This window comes from Littorina saxatilis, linkage group LG12, assembly GCF_037325665.1.
Source record: "Littorina saxatilis isolate snail1 linkage group LG12, US_GU_Lsax_2.0, whole genome shotgun sequence".
NCBI classification, from domain to species: domain Eukaryota; kingdom Metazoa; phylum Mollusca; class Gastropoda; order Littorinimorpha; family Littorinidae; genus Littorina; species Littorina saxatilis.
This window is the reverse complement of record NC_090256.1, coordinates 40,839,036-40,855,132: the sequence shown is the minus strand read 5'-3', so window position 1 is coordinate 40,855,132 and position 16,097 is coordinate 40,839,036. Positions and strand designations below refer to the sequence as shown.

Below are 16,097 nucleotides of genomic sequence, written 5' to 3'. Positions count from 1 at the left end.
CAACGCAGTATTGGTATCGTTTACAGCGACATCAATACATTAGCAAGATCTAGATCAGCATTTTTTAGGACGTGTACGGGAACGTGTACGGGTAACTTCATCAAATCTAGTTTTTACGTCACGCGTTTGCCAAGATCTGCAGTCTTGGTGGGAGCAATACAACGTATGCATTTGGAACATTGGAGAATAAAGTGAGCCACGCGTGACGCAATGTCTACACGTACACGTACAGGTCTTTGCTACACGTTCGAACATCTAGAACACGGTATTATTCGTGAGACCTACGGACGTTAGAGAATATCCGTGGATGCGTGAGTTTTTAGTTGTTTACGGCCGTAGTTATCAAGACAAGCGTATGGTTCGCACTTTTTATGGCAACAGCATTTACCACATTAGTCATTAAGATAAGGGTTTTTGCAGCATTAACGAAAATCGTCATCAGGAGAAAAGTCAGTGCCACGTTACGTCAATTGTCATCAAAACAAGTATTTGCAGCATTAACGAAAATCGTCATCAGGAGAAAAGTCAGTGCCACGTTACGTCAATTGTCATCAAAACAAGTCTTTGCAGCATTAACGAAAATCGTCATCAGGAGAAAAGTCAGTGCCATGTTACGTCAATTGTCATCAAAACAAGTCTTTGCAGCATTAACGAAAATCGTCATCAGGAGAAAAGTCAGTGCCATGTTACGTCAATTGTCATCAAAACAAGTCTTTGCAGCATTAACGAAAATCGTCATCAGGAGAAAAGTCAGTGCCACGTTACGTCAATTGTCATCAAAACAAGTCTTTGCAGCATTAACGAAAATCGTCATCAGGAGAAAAGTCAGTGCCACGTTACGTCAATTGTCATCAAAACAAGTCTTTGCAGCATTAACGAAAATCGTCATCAGGAGAAAAGTCAGTGCCACGTTACGTCAATTGTCATCAAAACAAGTCTTTGCAGCATTAACGAAAATCGTCATCAGGAGAAAAGTCAGTGCCAAGTTACGTCAATTGTCATCAAAACAAGTCTTTGCAGCATTAACGAAAATCGTCATCAGGAGAAAAGTCAGTGCCACGTTACGTCAATTGTCATCAAAACAAGTCTTTGCAGCATTAACGAAAATCGTCATCAGGAGAAAAGTCAGTGCCATGTTACGTCAATTGTCATCAAAACAAGTCTTTGCAGCATTAACGAAAATCGTCATCAGGAGAAAAGTCAGTGCCACGTTACGTCAATTGTCATCAAAACAAGTCTTTGCAGCATTAACGAAAATCGTCATCAGGAGAAAAGTCAGTGCCACGTTACGTCAATTGTCATCAAAACAAGTCTTTGCAGCATTAACGAAAATCGTCATCAGGAGAAAAGTCAGTGCCATGTTACGTCAATTGTCATCAAAACAAGTCTTTGCAGCATTTACGAAAATCGTCATAAGGAGAAAAGTCAGTGCCACGTTACGTCAATTGTCATCAAAACAAGTCTTTGCAGCATTAACGAAAATCGTCATCAGGAGAAAAGTCAGTGCCACGTTACGTCAATTGTCATCAAAACAAGTCTTTGCAGCATTAACGAAAATCGTCATCAGGAGAAAAGTCAGTGCCACGTTACGTCAATTGTCATCAAAACAAGTCTTTGCAGCATTAACGAAAATCGTCATCAGGAGAAAAGTCAGTGCCATGTTACGTCAATTGTCATCAAAACAAGTCTTTGCAGCATTTACGACGATAGTCATCAAGACAAAAGCCTATGCAACAATCAAGACTAGAATCGGTGCAATTTGTCCAGCCATAGCATCAGTTCAAATCAGATCAGTGCAATGTTTACTCCAATAGGCATGAATACAAAAGTCAGTTCATGTTTTGTGATTATTGTTACGACCATCGTCATGAATACAATAGTCAATTCATGTTTTGTGATTATTGTTACGACCATCGTCATGAATACAATAGTCAGTTCATATTTTGTGATTATTGTTACGACCATCGTCATGAATACAATAGTCAATTCATGTTTTGTGATTATTGTTACGACCATCGTCATGAATACAATAGTCAGTTCATATTTTGTGATTATTGTTACGACCATCGTCATGAATACAATAGTCAGTTCATGTTTTGTGATTATTGTTACGACCATCGTCATGAATACAAAAGTCAGTTCATGTTTTGTGATTATTGTTACGACCATCGTCATGAATACAATAGTCAATTCATGTTTTGTGATTATTGTTACGACCATCGTCATGAATACAATAGTCAGTTCATAGTCTTCGATTCTTTACGACCATAGTCATCAAGACACAGAGTTAGTTTATAGTCTGCAAATCTTTTTTTATTCTATTTTTTTAATTTTATATGGGAGATTTATATAGCGCAGGACGTTCTCTAAGCGCTTTACATATTAATTTATGCCGTGTGAGATGGAATTTTTTACACAATATATCATATCACGCATTCACATCGGCCAGTAAATCTCAAGCCATTACGGCGAATATTTACTTTTCACGGCCTATTATTCCAAGTCACACGGGTATTTGGTGGACATTTTTTTTTTATCTATGCCTATACAATTTTGCCAGGAAAGACCCTTTTGTCAATCGTGGGATCTTTAACGTGCACACCCCAATGTAGTGTCATCAATACAAGAGTCGGTGCAATGACGAATTCTAGAAATAACTCTGTCAGATTTGCACGGGTTGTGAAAGAGTGAATACATGTACTCGTACTTTTATTGAGGCAAACTTTCCCACGTGACATTACAAGCCAGTCACCAGCGAGGGGTGTGTCTAAAACAGGACAAAGCGGGAAGGGGAAGTTTGCCTCACTAAAAGCAAGAGTGTTCACCCTTTCACAACCCATATAAAGCCGACAGAGTTATTTCCGGAGTTCGTCTATTCTGTACGACCACATGGTTTAAACAGTGTTTATTCAGTAACAGTAATACAAAGCCATGGAGTGTATGTAATATTAAAGGAGCACAACAAAATAAACTTATAAATGTACGACCACAGCCACTAAGATAAGAGTCAGTTAATGGATTGCAGTTTAAAAAGGAGAACAGTGTGAGAAATTCACCACGAACCGGATGTGGAATAGCAAGGTTCTGAGGGCACAATTTCCGCTATGAGTATCAAAGGTATAGCAGACCCAATCACTCGTCGCATCGTGAAGAGTATCAAGCTGACAGGCAATGAATCAGTTTATCCATGGGGATTGGCGATCTTCTGAACTTCAGGAACTATGGTCTGCTGCCTGAACAGCTCCACGATTTGATGTCAATTATTCATGCTCATCACTGCGATTTTGTAAACATTGGCGTAGGGTTATACTGTACACAGGGATGTGTGTAGGTGTGTGTAAGTGTATGTAGTGTGTGTGTGTGTGTGTGTGTGTGTGTGTGTGTGTGTGTGTGTGTGTGTGTATGTGTGTGTGTAAGTGTGTGTGTGTGTGTGTTTGTGTGTGTGTGTGTGTGTGTGTACGTGTGTGTGTGTATGTGTGTGTGTGTCTCACACACACACATACCCTTCTAACCCTTCTCTCAACCCACATACGAAGCCAGCCTTACACCAAAAGAGCACCGCAACCAAACACACACACACACACACACACAAACATACACACACACACACACACACACACACACACACACACACACACACACACGCGTAGTCCGAGCGGTCACTCAAGGACAGACATTGCCCTCTTGACACTTCATCAACGGGCCTAACTATCCCGGGGAGGGGTCAGAGTAGTGTCCAGCACCACGGACGGAACAGAGAAAGGAAATATCAGCGGACACTGGACATCATAATAAGTCAGAGACAAACGCGGCGCTTTACACACACAATCGTTTGCCTCCCGATGACATTATTCCCACGGCACTGTCTGTAACATTGGCTGACGGTGGCTCTGCCGATGACCTTTTAGTAGACCGTTGACGATTGGTCAGTTTGACTGGCAGGGGTTTACTGGCTGGTTTAGTCTTATGCAAGAATCACAATTAAGCATTTTCAGGGTGCTGTCAATGTGAATTATGGGTTGCTGAAATTAGTTGTTCCGTTTTAATTTTATTCCAAAAACAAATAGACTGTCAACTTTCCAAACTTCAGAAAAAAAACCACAAACAAGGTATGTTGTTGGAACGTTTAATTATTTACAAAACAAAACGTTACGTTTACAGTTATATATCGACCCAGCGGTCTCTTAAAAGTCCACAGACAACCACTTATTAGACAAAGCTTATCTGACAATATCTTATTTGTCAGATTAATTGTGTCTGATTAGTGTTTGTATTCACTTAAAAGACCCTTGGGTCGATATATCTGTGAACGTAACGTGTTGTTTAGTCGTTCCAACAACATACCTTTTTGATTCGTTTTACTTTTAGAAAGGGAACCGTTTATTTTAATTGTTGGTGACTGGCCGTTTGATTGGAAGCATTCATTTACTGTCACAGTCTTGTCCAACAGTCGTGATGCATTGTTTGCGGGTCTATAAGCGTAAACTACCTGCGGGTTGGTTACTGAAAATAGTTCACCCCATTTTTAGAAACACACATACTCGTTTTTAGTAGCTTACCATTCCGTTTGAACGGGAAGCGATCACATATCAGAATAAGGAAAACAAGATTTTTAGGTTATTGGAACGTTAAATTATTGACAAAACTGATATGTGATCGGAAATCCAAAAATAGATACACTGCTAACGTTCCAAAATTCAGAATCAAAAAGCAAGAATTGTAGGTTATTGGAACGTTTAATTATTGACAAAACTGATATGTGATCAGAAATCCAAAAATAGATAGGCTGATAACGTTTAATTTTTGACAAAACAAAACGTTACGTTTACAGTACGTCGACCCAGTGGTCTTTTAAGCCGACAGACGAACAATTAAGATACAAATAATGAGATGTGTTCGTCTGTCTGTCCACTTAAACGACTGCTGGGTCGACGTTCTGTAAATGTAACGTTTTGCTTTGTCAATAATTAAACGTTATCAGCCTATCTATTTTTGGATTTCTGATCACATATCAGTTTTGTCAATAATTAAACGTTATCAGTCTATCTATTTTTGGATTTCTGCAGCGGAATGCATATCCCCTCCATAGGAGCCTAAATTGATGACGTCACTGCAATAAAGTCTGTGGACTCCATAAAGTCTCTTATTTCTAATGCATGGACCGCGCATAGAGCCTTATGCCATCCATAAAGTTATAGCAGGCCCCTCCTTCCAATAAGAGTTATAAAACCGGCTATTGGAGCGTTTAAAATGGCGGCTGCTGTCATGCCGATTCAGGACGAGAAGAAATTTGAGAAGCAACCGAATCTTTCTTGACCGCCTACATCCACTGAATCGTTACGACGGCGTGGAACTGTACATAAAATTTCCTTTCGTCGGCAGGACATTCTTGCAATCACGGATGAACTGTAAGAGCAACTCGAACTGCCGAATCGAAAGGGTGCATTGCCGCCGGTTCTGCGGGTTATCTTGACTTTGGGTCAGTTTTTACGCGTGCGGATCTTTTCAAGATGTGTGTGGCGAACTGATCGCGGTACATAATAATAATGATAATAATAATAATAATAATAATAATACGGGAATTTATAACATCAAACACAGCATGCAGAACCAGCAAGAGAGTGACTTATACCTTTATGGCGAGCGTACCGGAATGGATATAGTTTGCAAACCACGAAAGCCAAATTTTATCAGGAGACGGGCTTTCCAAACTGTCTGCGGCAAATGGTTAAAACTGACCCGCCGCGAAGCATCACAAAGCTTGACGCATGCGCAGAGACACAGGATGACGGGGAATCCCTTCCACTATCTACGTGTTAAAAATAGAGCCGCTCTTAGTTATTGCAGGCACTATTTGACCTCATGCATGCGGACCGCTGAGTTCTATAGTGCGTTTCATAGCTATGCGCTCCACAGCGCTATGAAATCCTAAAAGTATGGAGGGGCTATGCATTCAGGCCCTGATCACATATCAGTTTTGTCAATAACTAAACGTTAGCAGTCGATCTATTTTTGGATTTCTGATCACATATCAGTTCAGTCTTATTCAACATGTGTGATGTATCGTCCCAGGTCTGTCGTTGTAAATCGCCCGTGGCCGACCGGGTCACTCAAAATAGTCGCCCTTGGTTATTTTCAGAAACAGCACTAATCTGGACTTTGTTTTCGTGACTGACCATTCTGGTTGATTTGGCGGCGTTCACTCGTTAGTTTAGTCAACTGGTAGGATGCACAATAAGAGGTCTGTTATTGTGAATCCCTCGAGTTTGGGCACTGAACAGATTAGTTCTTCTTTATTTTATTTTTAGAAGCGGGCTTTTATTTTTTTATTATTTTGTAACTAACCTCGGAGGAAAGTTCTTGTTGGAGGCATTAGTTTTGCATGTCTTGATCAAGAATCAGCTTTGCATTTCCATGACAACGCGACTCAGTGGTTCATGACCATCGCGGGAGGGCGGGGGTGGGGGGGGGGGGTGGGTTAAAGAAGATTGGTGAACGAATGGGAGGGCGAGACGTCGAGACAGAAAAGCCTATAAACGATAAAAGATGCATACCTACAGACGAATAAACAGTGAGCCAGACAGACAGACAAACAAACAGCGAGCCAGACAAAATCGAATCGAGCAAGGCTAAAAGGGTAGGGTGTCTTATCGGGGGCAGCAGCCCTCGTGATGAACACCTTCTCTCGCTCTTACAGCCGTGGAAACAGTCGGACTATGTATCTTTCAGAATGCGCCTACCTCGGAGAGAAGAAAGCTCATCCAACATGCTTAAGTACTCATCAGCTATAGCACCTCATTTATAGCGGATCTGTTTTTTTTCCTGCAAGGCACGATATTTTGTTCTCAGAAGCAAAACAGAAAAGAATGCCTCGGAAGTGCTGGTCCCCGCTATCAGAGACATTAGTGACATTGGTAAAGATAGCCTTCTATTTGCCTGTCTGTCCCTCTCTCTCTGTCTGGATGTTTGTCTGTCTGTCCGCTGTCTGTCTGTCTCCCTCATCTCTCTTTCTCTCTATGCCTTTGTCTATGCGTCTGTCTGTCCGTATATAGGCCTATCTCTGTGCCTCCGTCTGTCTGTCTGCCTCTCCCCCTTTCTCTCTCTCTCTCTGTGTCTTTTTGTCTCGCTCTCCTCTCACTCTCTTTCTTTCTCTCTGTCTCTCTGTCTGTCTGTCTGCCCCCCCCCCCTCTCTCTCTCTCTCTCTCCCTCTCTCTCTCTCTCTCTCTCTCTCTCTCTCCCTCTCTCTCTCTCTCTCTCTCCCCCCCTCCCCCTCTCTCTCCTTGACCTCGTCTGTGTTTCGATGACTGAAAATACGTGTATCCTTGCAAAGTCTGGTCACGATCCGGGTTTTGAGTTACCATTACAAAGACACGTTTCATATCCTTAGGACAAGTTTTTCTCACACTTACACCTTTTTGAACTTTTGAACAGAGCGCCTCTGGTATAAGTTCCAAGAATTTTTCGTCTCTAAATCCGAAAACTCATTTTGTGGGTCAAAAATACCTCGGTACTTATCCGCACCAGATACCTTCTGTTTCTATCGGCCGGAAAGCTGCAAAATCTGGCTGTTAGCTCGTGAATGATATTTGTTACATTTTAGCAGTTTTGACCCCGAGTTTCTACTGCAAACAAAAAATAATAGCAAAATCTCAAAGTATGTGTGAGTCCCTTAATATGGACCACCTTCAACAAATCGAAGAAAATAAAAGCTAAAGGCTATTTTCATTAATTCATTAAGAAGCTTGCTGAAAATAACCTATAACTAGCCCTCGAGCTTTCAAAAAAATATATCAAAGTGTCTTCTTTTTGCGGAAGTTGATAATTTCACTTATTTTCACTCTGTTTTTGATATGCTTCTTTAGTTTCCTGGTGTGTTTCAAATTATGCTCTCATCAACCCGAAACAGATAAATCTAAAGCATATTTGAATTAGTCTGACATGCACAATAAGTTGTATCATGTTATTTTGAAGTATAGGGGGCTTTTGACAGTGATTCGTGAAGGCCGCTTCACTGGTCCATATTAGGAGCCTGGGCGCCTAATATGGACCCTTTGTGATTTTTTCTGTATTTAATTTTTGCTGAATGTCTATCAAAGCTATTTCACTCTAATTAGGCCAAACGGTTCACTTAAGAGAGACGGACTACCAAACACAAAAAGAAACTTCTTCGCAAGAAAAAAAGCTAGTTATTAGCATGAAACAAAAAGTGGTCCATATTAGGAGCCCTTTTCCTACGTTTGAAGTGACGTCAGAATTACGTAAGGGGTGTTAGAGTTCCCACTTAGCGTACATTCCTTGCAGTTTAAGAATTTAAACTGATGAGTTGTAATTAGGAAACGTCTAAATACACAAGTCAAATAAAGAAAACAATCAACAAGCCTGCGGTGCTGCTTGGAGCAGGTCTTGACATTTCCTTCTTCAGTAGAAGGAATCAAAGATCTTCCACTGCCCTTTGACTCAATAAACAGGACTGCATGGGGGGGGGGGGGGGGGAGCTCCCACCTTACCCCCTTAACAAGCCAATTTACCTTTTTTTCAAGGTGGGAGCCACATTTCCACTTTCATTGCTATATTTCAACAGCATAACACACACACACACACACACACACACACACACACACATACAAACACAAACACAAACACACACACACACACACACACACACAGATCCTCCACCTGGCCACCCCCTCTACCCCTGCCTCAGTTTGGAAGCCCCTCCAGTCTCACACACTAGGTTTTCAGCCCGGCATTACAGAACCCATAGCCTAGTATTTCTACCCCTTGAAACGCTCCGTATAAAGACACAGTTATGTATGGCATTCCGTTTGTCAAATAATTATTTGGATACTTTTTCATGTTTTTTTCACCAGTTTTAGCTAAATAATCATTATTTAGAAGCTCATGTGCTAAATAAGTAATTGTTTATAAACAATGTAAAACAATTCTAAATAATTTTTTATTTACGTAAACCATTCATTATTTACCTAAACAATTCATTGTTTACGTAAATAATTCATTGTTTACGTAAATAATGATTTATTTACGTAAACAATATATATTATTTAGATTTATATTACATTGTTTATAAACAATCAGCAATGTTTCTAAATAAATCATTATTTACGTAAACAATGAATTATTTACGTAAATAATTCATTGTTTACGTAAATAATGATTTATTTACGTAAACAATATATTATTTAGACTTATAATACATTGTTTATAAACAATGAGCAATGTTTCTAAATAAATCATTATTTACGTAAACAATGAATTGTTTACGTAAACAATGAATTGTTTAGCCAAGACATTTTCCATTATTTAGGGGTTTCTAGGATTCGCTTCTGAACTAAGTTTTATGTCTTTCAGTGATTACTATAATTGAATACAAGGTCTCTCCACACACTCTTATCTTAAAATAGCTGTTGTTTGGATATTATTTTGTTTATTTTACAAGCCGAGTACGAAAATAACTGATCTCAAACACAGTCAAAGGTCAAGGTCAATTAAGGGTTTTCTCTGCCGGGAGTGTTTAGTGTTTGCATTTTCTTGCTTGAAGTTGTTGAAACACAGTATTTTCCCCTTATGTTCTCTGTTCTGTTTATGTCCCAACAACATGTCTGTCTTTCCATTTCTCTTCCTTTCATCGTTTCATTTCAAAGAGAAAAGTAAAAACAGCTGTGAACCGTTGAAAAACGGGAAACAATGCCTCCTGGAGTGACTTCCCTTGCCTTGAAAGCAAGATGGAGAAACAGCGACCGGGCAAGAAGCGAACATATTCTGAGCGATTGTTACCAGAGGAGAGGCGGCGATACCATCAGAAGATTTTGGAGAGTGATGGGAATGATCCGTATGACATTCCAACCAGGTGCTGGTCAGCAAATCCGGACGATCTGCCAGAGCTGAGTTACATCAACATCGTAAATTATTTTGTGCTTGGCAAGAACTGAGAAGAGTGCATGTTGCTGAAAGCTTACAAACGTTTGGATTCCTACCGACTTTTTGTCTCTGGCTGGGTGAGGGATGTCAAGCGCTACAGCCCTGATGGCTGTCAAAACTCTGTCATTTCTGCAAAGGTAAGAATGTGCTTTCAGTTTATAAATATAATAATGAATGAACGTGAGTGTTCTCTGTCTTGTGTTGCAGATTTCACTTGTAAGTTGCAGTTCAGGATATTGTGTTGAGGCTTTGTCTTTAATATATTCTTCGCTTTAGTTTGTATTCTGGACTACGACAAAAGCTGTAGATAGTCTTGAATATATTTATATTTTGAAATAGCTTGCAAAATATTATATTTATATATAATTATAATGAGCTTCATGTTCATATTCAGTTAAAAATCTGTTGTTTACTTTTCATTGTTAATGTTGTAAAGCACATTGACATTATGTGCGTCTTAGAGTTATATTCATTCGATTGACCTAGCTGAATGCTGATTTGTGCGATCTTCAATTTATGTTTCAGGTTCTTCATTCACAACGCCTTAATGAACCAGCACTTTCTCCTTGGACCATCGCCACTTTTGATGGCAACATACTGTCAGCACACTGTACCTGCATGGCCGGAGTTGGAGAAACCTGCATGGCCGGAGTTGGAGAAACCTGCACACACGTCCCTTCACCTTCAAGGAGTCAGCTGTTGAGTGTGTGTGACAGACCGCCATTTCTGTTTGGAATCTAACAGTGAGGGGATGCTTTGTCTGCGCAAGGACCACCCATACTTAAAAGTTAAATAGTCAAGTACCGGTACAGTGCCAGATTGTTATGACCAGTTCCTCCTACTGCGATTTCATGGTGTGGACTACTGTGGATAAAGTTATTGTCTGAGTATTGCCTGACTGTGATTTTTGGGCAATGTGTGTGGAGAAAGCTTTGAAAGTGTTCAGACTCGCAGTTTTTCCAGAGCTAGTTGGAAACTGGCTGGACAGAGAAGCTGAGCCTCTACAAGCAGTGGATGTGAACCAGGAGCAGCTGCAAACACAAGCCGTGAAACGCAGCAAGAAACAGTGACAATGCCAGACTCGCTTGCTCATGTGTGTGGGAAAACAAACATCATGTATGACTGTACACACAGAAAGTGGCCAGTAGTAAAGTTGTAAAGAGGGAGAGAAAAGAGGGCATGTAATGTTTTAAATCACAGTTCACACTCACAGAGAAGTCATTGTTCCATTCTTGTTTCATTTTATTCTTAAAGTAAAATCATGCACAGATGTAGGCATACATTTTGTTTAGGATCACTGACCACAATACAAAATCAAGTGCTACAAGTATAAATTATGATGCATACAGGACATTATTTTGTGATTGTTTTACATCCACTGCTGTGAATAACAAAGAATCATGAGCAGTTTGATTATCAACTTATTCAGCCAGGTATATTGTTCATTCTCCTTGTTCAATGTTTCCAGTGACACGGATTGGCTGCTTGATTTAGGGAACAAATAAGAGTGTGTGGTCCAGCGTAGTTCTGCATCAGTACAGTCAAGTAATACAGTGTTTAAATTGGCAGTGGAACTGAAAGTTAGTTTCTATTATCAACTAGTTCTGTTTTGATGACAACAAAATTGAACACACTTATTTCTGCAAAAAAGCGCACAGGTCTATTTATCATAATGAATAGTTAATGACTCACATGCCCACAGTATGTTATTTCAATTTTGAACATTTAGTGAAAGTGTTCTTCTCTTCACTTTGGCTTGATACCTGCAATACTGGTAGTGGTATGTTCAGTGTTGCTTGAAGTTGCATGTTATTGGTAGTTTAAATGTGTGCTCGCATTTCAAGTGTAGGCCATTTAATTTTGCAATGCTCCTGATCTTGTTTCCTGTGTAGAGCTTTTTTGAGGTTAATCAGCATAATTCAACCTTTGTCAGTTGTGTCAATACATGTCACATTTATGCAAAATGATTTCAAAGTGTATGTTAATGTGGTGTGTGTGTGTGTGTGTGTGTGTGTGTGTGTGTGTGTGTGATAGAAAGAGTGAAATCTGCTCTTGAAATGGAAGGAAATAGCAGCAGGTCAGATCATATACACATGATACATGTATGTGTATTCAAATTCAAGATTCCATCCAGTGAAAACATAACAGAAAAACTGTTGCTACTGCTCATGTGAGACACCTGCATCAGAATTAGATACAATACACCACAGTTTAATTAACACATTCTTTAAACAATGCCTTTATCTTCAAATTCAAGATTCCGTCCAGTGAAAACATAATAACAGAAAGACTATTGCTACTGCTCATGAGAGACATCAGAATCAGATACAAGACACCACAGTTCAGGGGTGTTGCTAGACATTTTTATGTTGGGACATTTGGCCAAAACTGTCAGAATGCTTTAGGACATTTTGAAAAAATTTCGGCCATTATTTTGGCTCATCGAAAGTCACCGCAACATTGAAGCACAAGAGGTAATCATTGTCTTAGGAACACAGAACATATGTTGCATACTGCAACTGAAACAATCAGCTTTGTTGATTTAAGTAAAACACAAAGACACCAATTCTTTAAAACTTTTTCAAACCTTTAACTTTAATGTTTTGAAAGTAAAACAATAAAACTCTTCCAATCTTGACAAGCCTTTCAGTTGGAAATATGACTGGTAAAACACCAATAAAACATAAACACACTCTGACACCGTCACATAACATTGTGATTTTATCCATTGTTTTGAAGGTTTCCTGATACACGAGCACATCTATGGATCTGGCATGGTCTTTGCTAGCGAGGTGGTCAGTTAATGCTGAAATTTTGGCAACCTCCCCTGGTGAAAATATTTTTACATCCACCGTTCTTGCACAGTTTGCAAAACATGGACCCACCCTCATAGCTAAGCCATGGGTGTAGGCCTAGGGTGAGCCAATTTGCTTGAAAACCACGATTTGGATGTCGCTTTTCAATCTCAGCAGATGTCGATACGCCGGTGAATGTGACTGTCCGCTGCTAAGCTTGTGTCGTCTGCTTCCATCGACTCGACAACACTACCCCTATCACTCACACTGTCCACGTTCGCGGTGTTGCTGTTATTTTTTTCAGAAGCACCTACCTTGGCGAAGGGTAGCACACCGTGGCCACTGATCAATTGAGTTTTTTTCTTCTTTTTTGGTTGCGACATGATGTTCGGCGAACGCAAACGCTGAGCCTGAGCGGTCCGCAGAAAGTGTGGTTTCCCTTGTCGAAACCACTCTGGCAGCTATAGTTTTTGTCAATGGCTTGCGCTCAAAACACTGATGTTTCGTTCTTGGTATTCACGAAGAAAATAAACGCCAGTCAGTTGTCTAAGTACATCGGCAGCAGTTTTATCAATCAATCAATCAATGACGCTTATATCGCGCATATTCCGTGGGTACAGTTCTAGGCGCTCTGCAGTAATGCCGTGTGAGATGAAATTTTATACGGCCAGTAATTGCAGCCATTTTGGCGCATATTTACCTTTCACGGCCTATTATTCCAAGTCACACGGGTATAGGTAGACAATTATTAACCGGCTGTGCCTAAGCAATTTTGCCAGGAAAGACCCTTTTGTCAATCGTGGGATCTTTAACGTGCACACCCAATGTAGTGTACACGGGGGGGGAGTTCGGACACCGAAGAGAGTCTGCACACAAAGTTGACTCTGAAATAAATTTCCGCCGAACCTGGGATCGAACTCACGCTGACAGCGGCCAACTGAATGCAAATCCAGCGCGCTACAAACTGAGCTATATCCCCGCCCAAAAGCCTGACCAATAAAAAACCCGGACAAACCTTGGCCGATTCAGACGAATACTCTTCGGACATTTGGCCGATAAGTACATGAAAGTTTCGGCCAAAGTAAAAAAAAAATTGGCGATTCGCCGAAGGGCCGATCCAAACGACACCCCTGGAGTTTAATTAACATATTCTTTAGTCTAAACAATGCCTTCAGTTTGAACACTAGGCTGTGCAAACATTGACAAGCCCAGATGATAAAGTGACTATTTTGTCCAGTGTTACCACTTCTTCCTCTTCCCTTGCAAACAAAAGATCAGTCAGAATATCAGAGTTCAAAATTGTGTACTTTCCCCAAAGAATACCGATAACTCGCTCAACATAAATTCTCAGATTAGCTAGTTTGCGTGTTGACTATCTCATAAGCTGTAAGCTGACTCTTCTTTCTTGTAAAGGCAGGGATTTTCACTTGTGCACCTCTCATAGCCACTAGTTCATTAATGTCAAATCCCCTGTCGGCCAAAATGACATCATTTTGTACAATATTGTCTAGATACCCACTATTTGCAGTGATGTGCTTGTCACTTGAAAGCCCACCCCACCCTTTAGAAATAAAAGAAATATGGCCTTGAGGTGTAATTGATATTAGGTATTTAATTTATGGTGCACAAAATTGGTATTACTATCGTTAACAGTTATACAGGGTTTTAAAACTATCGTTAACTGTTATACTTATATATAGAGTTTCAAAACTATCGTTATCTGTTATATATAGTTTCAAAACTATCGTTAACTGTTAAATAGAGTTTTGAAACTATCGTTAACTGTTATATGTGACCCTCCACCACGAAATGAGTCGCATGTCACCTCGCGCGGTTCTGCGCTAGGCTTAATATAAGTCCGGGGAGTGTCTGGTAACAGTGTGAGGGTCACCTTAGTCACAGGCTTATAACTCAAACAGTTTTTGCTCTTTTCTAAAACGGTTTTCACCACTGGATAGAGCATAAAAAACTCTTTAGGAAAATGTAAAAATATGAAAATCATGCAAAGTTGACATGCGACTCATCCCGTGGTGGAGGGTCACATATAGAGTTTTGAAACTATCGTTATCTGTTATATAGAGTTTCAAAACTATCGTTAACTGTTAAATAGAGTTTCAAAACTATCGTTAACTGTTATTTAGAGTTATAATATATAAATAGCGCGTTTGTGCGCGCTATTGCTAAAACTATGAATAACAGATAACGAGGGTTTCGCAAAACGGCGGCATGGTGCGCGCAAGTGATATTACTATCGTTAACTGTTATATAGAGTTTCTAAAAATAGCGATGGCGTGGTCGGATGTTTTGATGCCGGCAAAATGGCTGCTGAACGTTTCGTTCGAGCAGGGACATGTCTCTGGTTCGAGCGAATTTGCACTAAATTACTACAACATGATTTAGTAGATCAGGGATCGCGTTTACGCACGATTTTTGCGTATTTGACGCATTTTAAAAGTCGTTGGCGCGTTTTTTTTTGCCGCGCCGCGTAAGCCATACGCAAAAATATTGTAACTTTTTCTTGTCTTCACGCAGCGCTTTTGCTCTGACTTAATAATCACCCGATCCTGAAACTGACTATAGGGCTCGAGAAGTGACGACACACATGAAATCTGCGCGTCAAAACTAAAGTCTGTTTCTTTTTGCATCGAAGTATCGCAAACGAACGTAACGAGGGTATTACCAGATAATGTCTTGTCGGATAATGAAACAGACATTAGCTGCTCTCCCATCTCGCGCTTCCAAAAGGCGGAAAGTGTGTCTAGTCGTATTAGAGCGGGAAACAAACTCGCAAGGCCCGAAGGTTGGAGACAGCAGGGGTGTTATTCGACAGGCGTGCGCGGAGTTCGACAGGAAAACTCGCCGTATTTAGGTAAGGAGTGTCTTTAAGTCTTTCGTGCGTGTTTTGTTTGTGTCTGTACGTGTGTTCGTAGTACGCAAAAATATTGGTCCGTGACGCTTTTTTTTCGTTTCGTTGCGTATGACTTACGCGTTTTTTAAAAAGCTAGCGCGATCCCTGGTAGATCATATTCAACTAACTGTCGTCTGATAAGTCCATCATTTCGCTGCTTCGTTTAATCAAGTAATCAAATCTTCGTTACAGCTAGGACGCTTCCTGTTTTCACAGAAATATTGGTCAGTGTCAGCTTGACCCGTTCTAGCTACCGCGCTGTGTGCGGGTCAGTTTGTACACATACGGCTGGCATGCATGCAGTGGGCAACGGTACACGATGCGAAAGCATGCAGTGTTTTCCAAAACGCGCCTTGGGGGATGTCACTCGGGAAACACGTTGTTTTGTGTTTGTTTTGAAAAAACCCCACTGTTTTGTGTAATGCGTCATGGTCTTTTCCGCGAATATTCAGTAG

General features: G+C 40.4%; 1 long non-coding RNA gene across 1 annotated transcript; it reads left to right on the top strand.

The window, feature by feature from the left end:
• The first annotated feature begins 9,241 nt into the window (after nt 1–9,241).
• On the top strand, nt 9,242–11,906 carry LOC138981950 (uncharacterized). The gene is made up of 2 exons (XR_011460745.1): nt 9,242–10,076; nt 10,465–11,906. It is a non-coding gene; the product is annotated as an uncharacterized lncRNA (long non-coding RNA).
• The last annotated feature ends 4,191 nt before the right edge of the window (nt 11,907–16,097 follow it).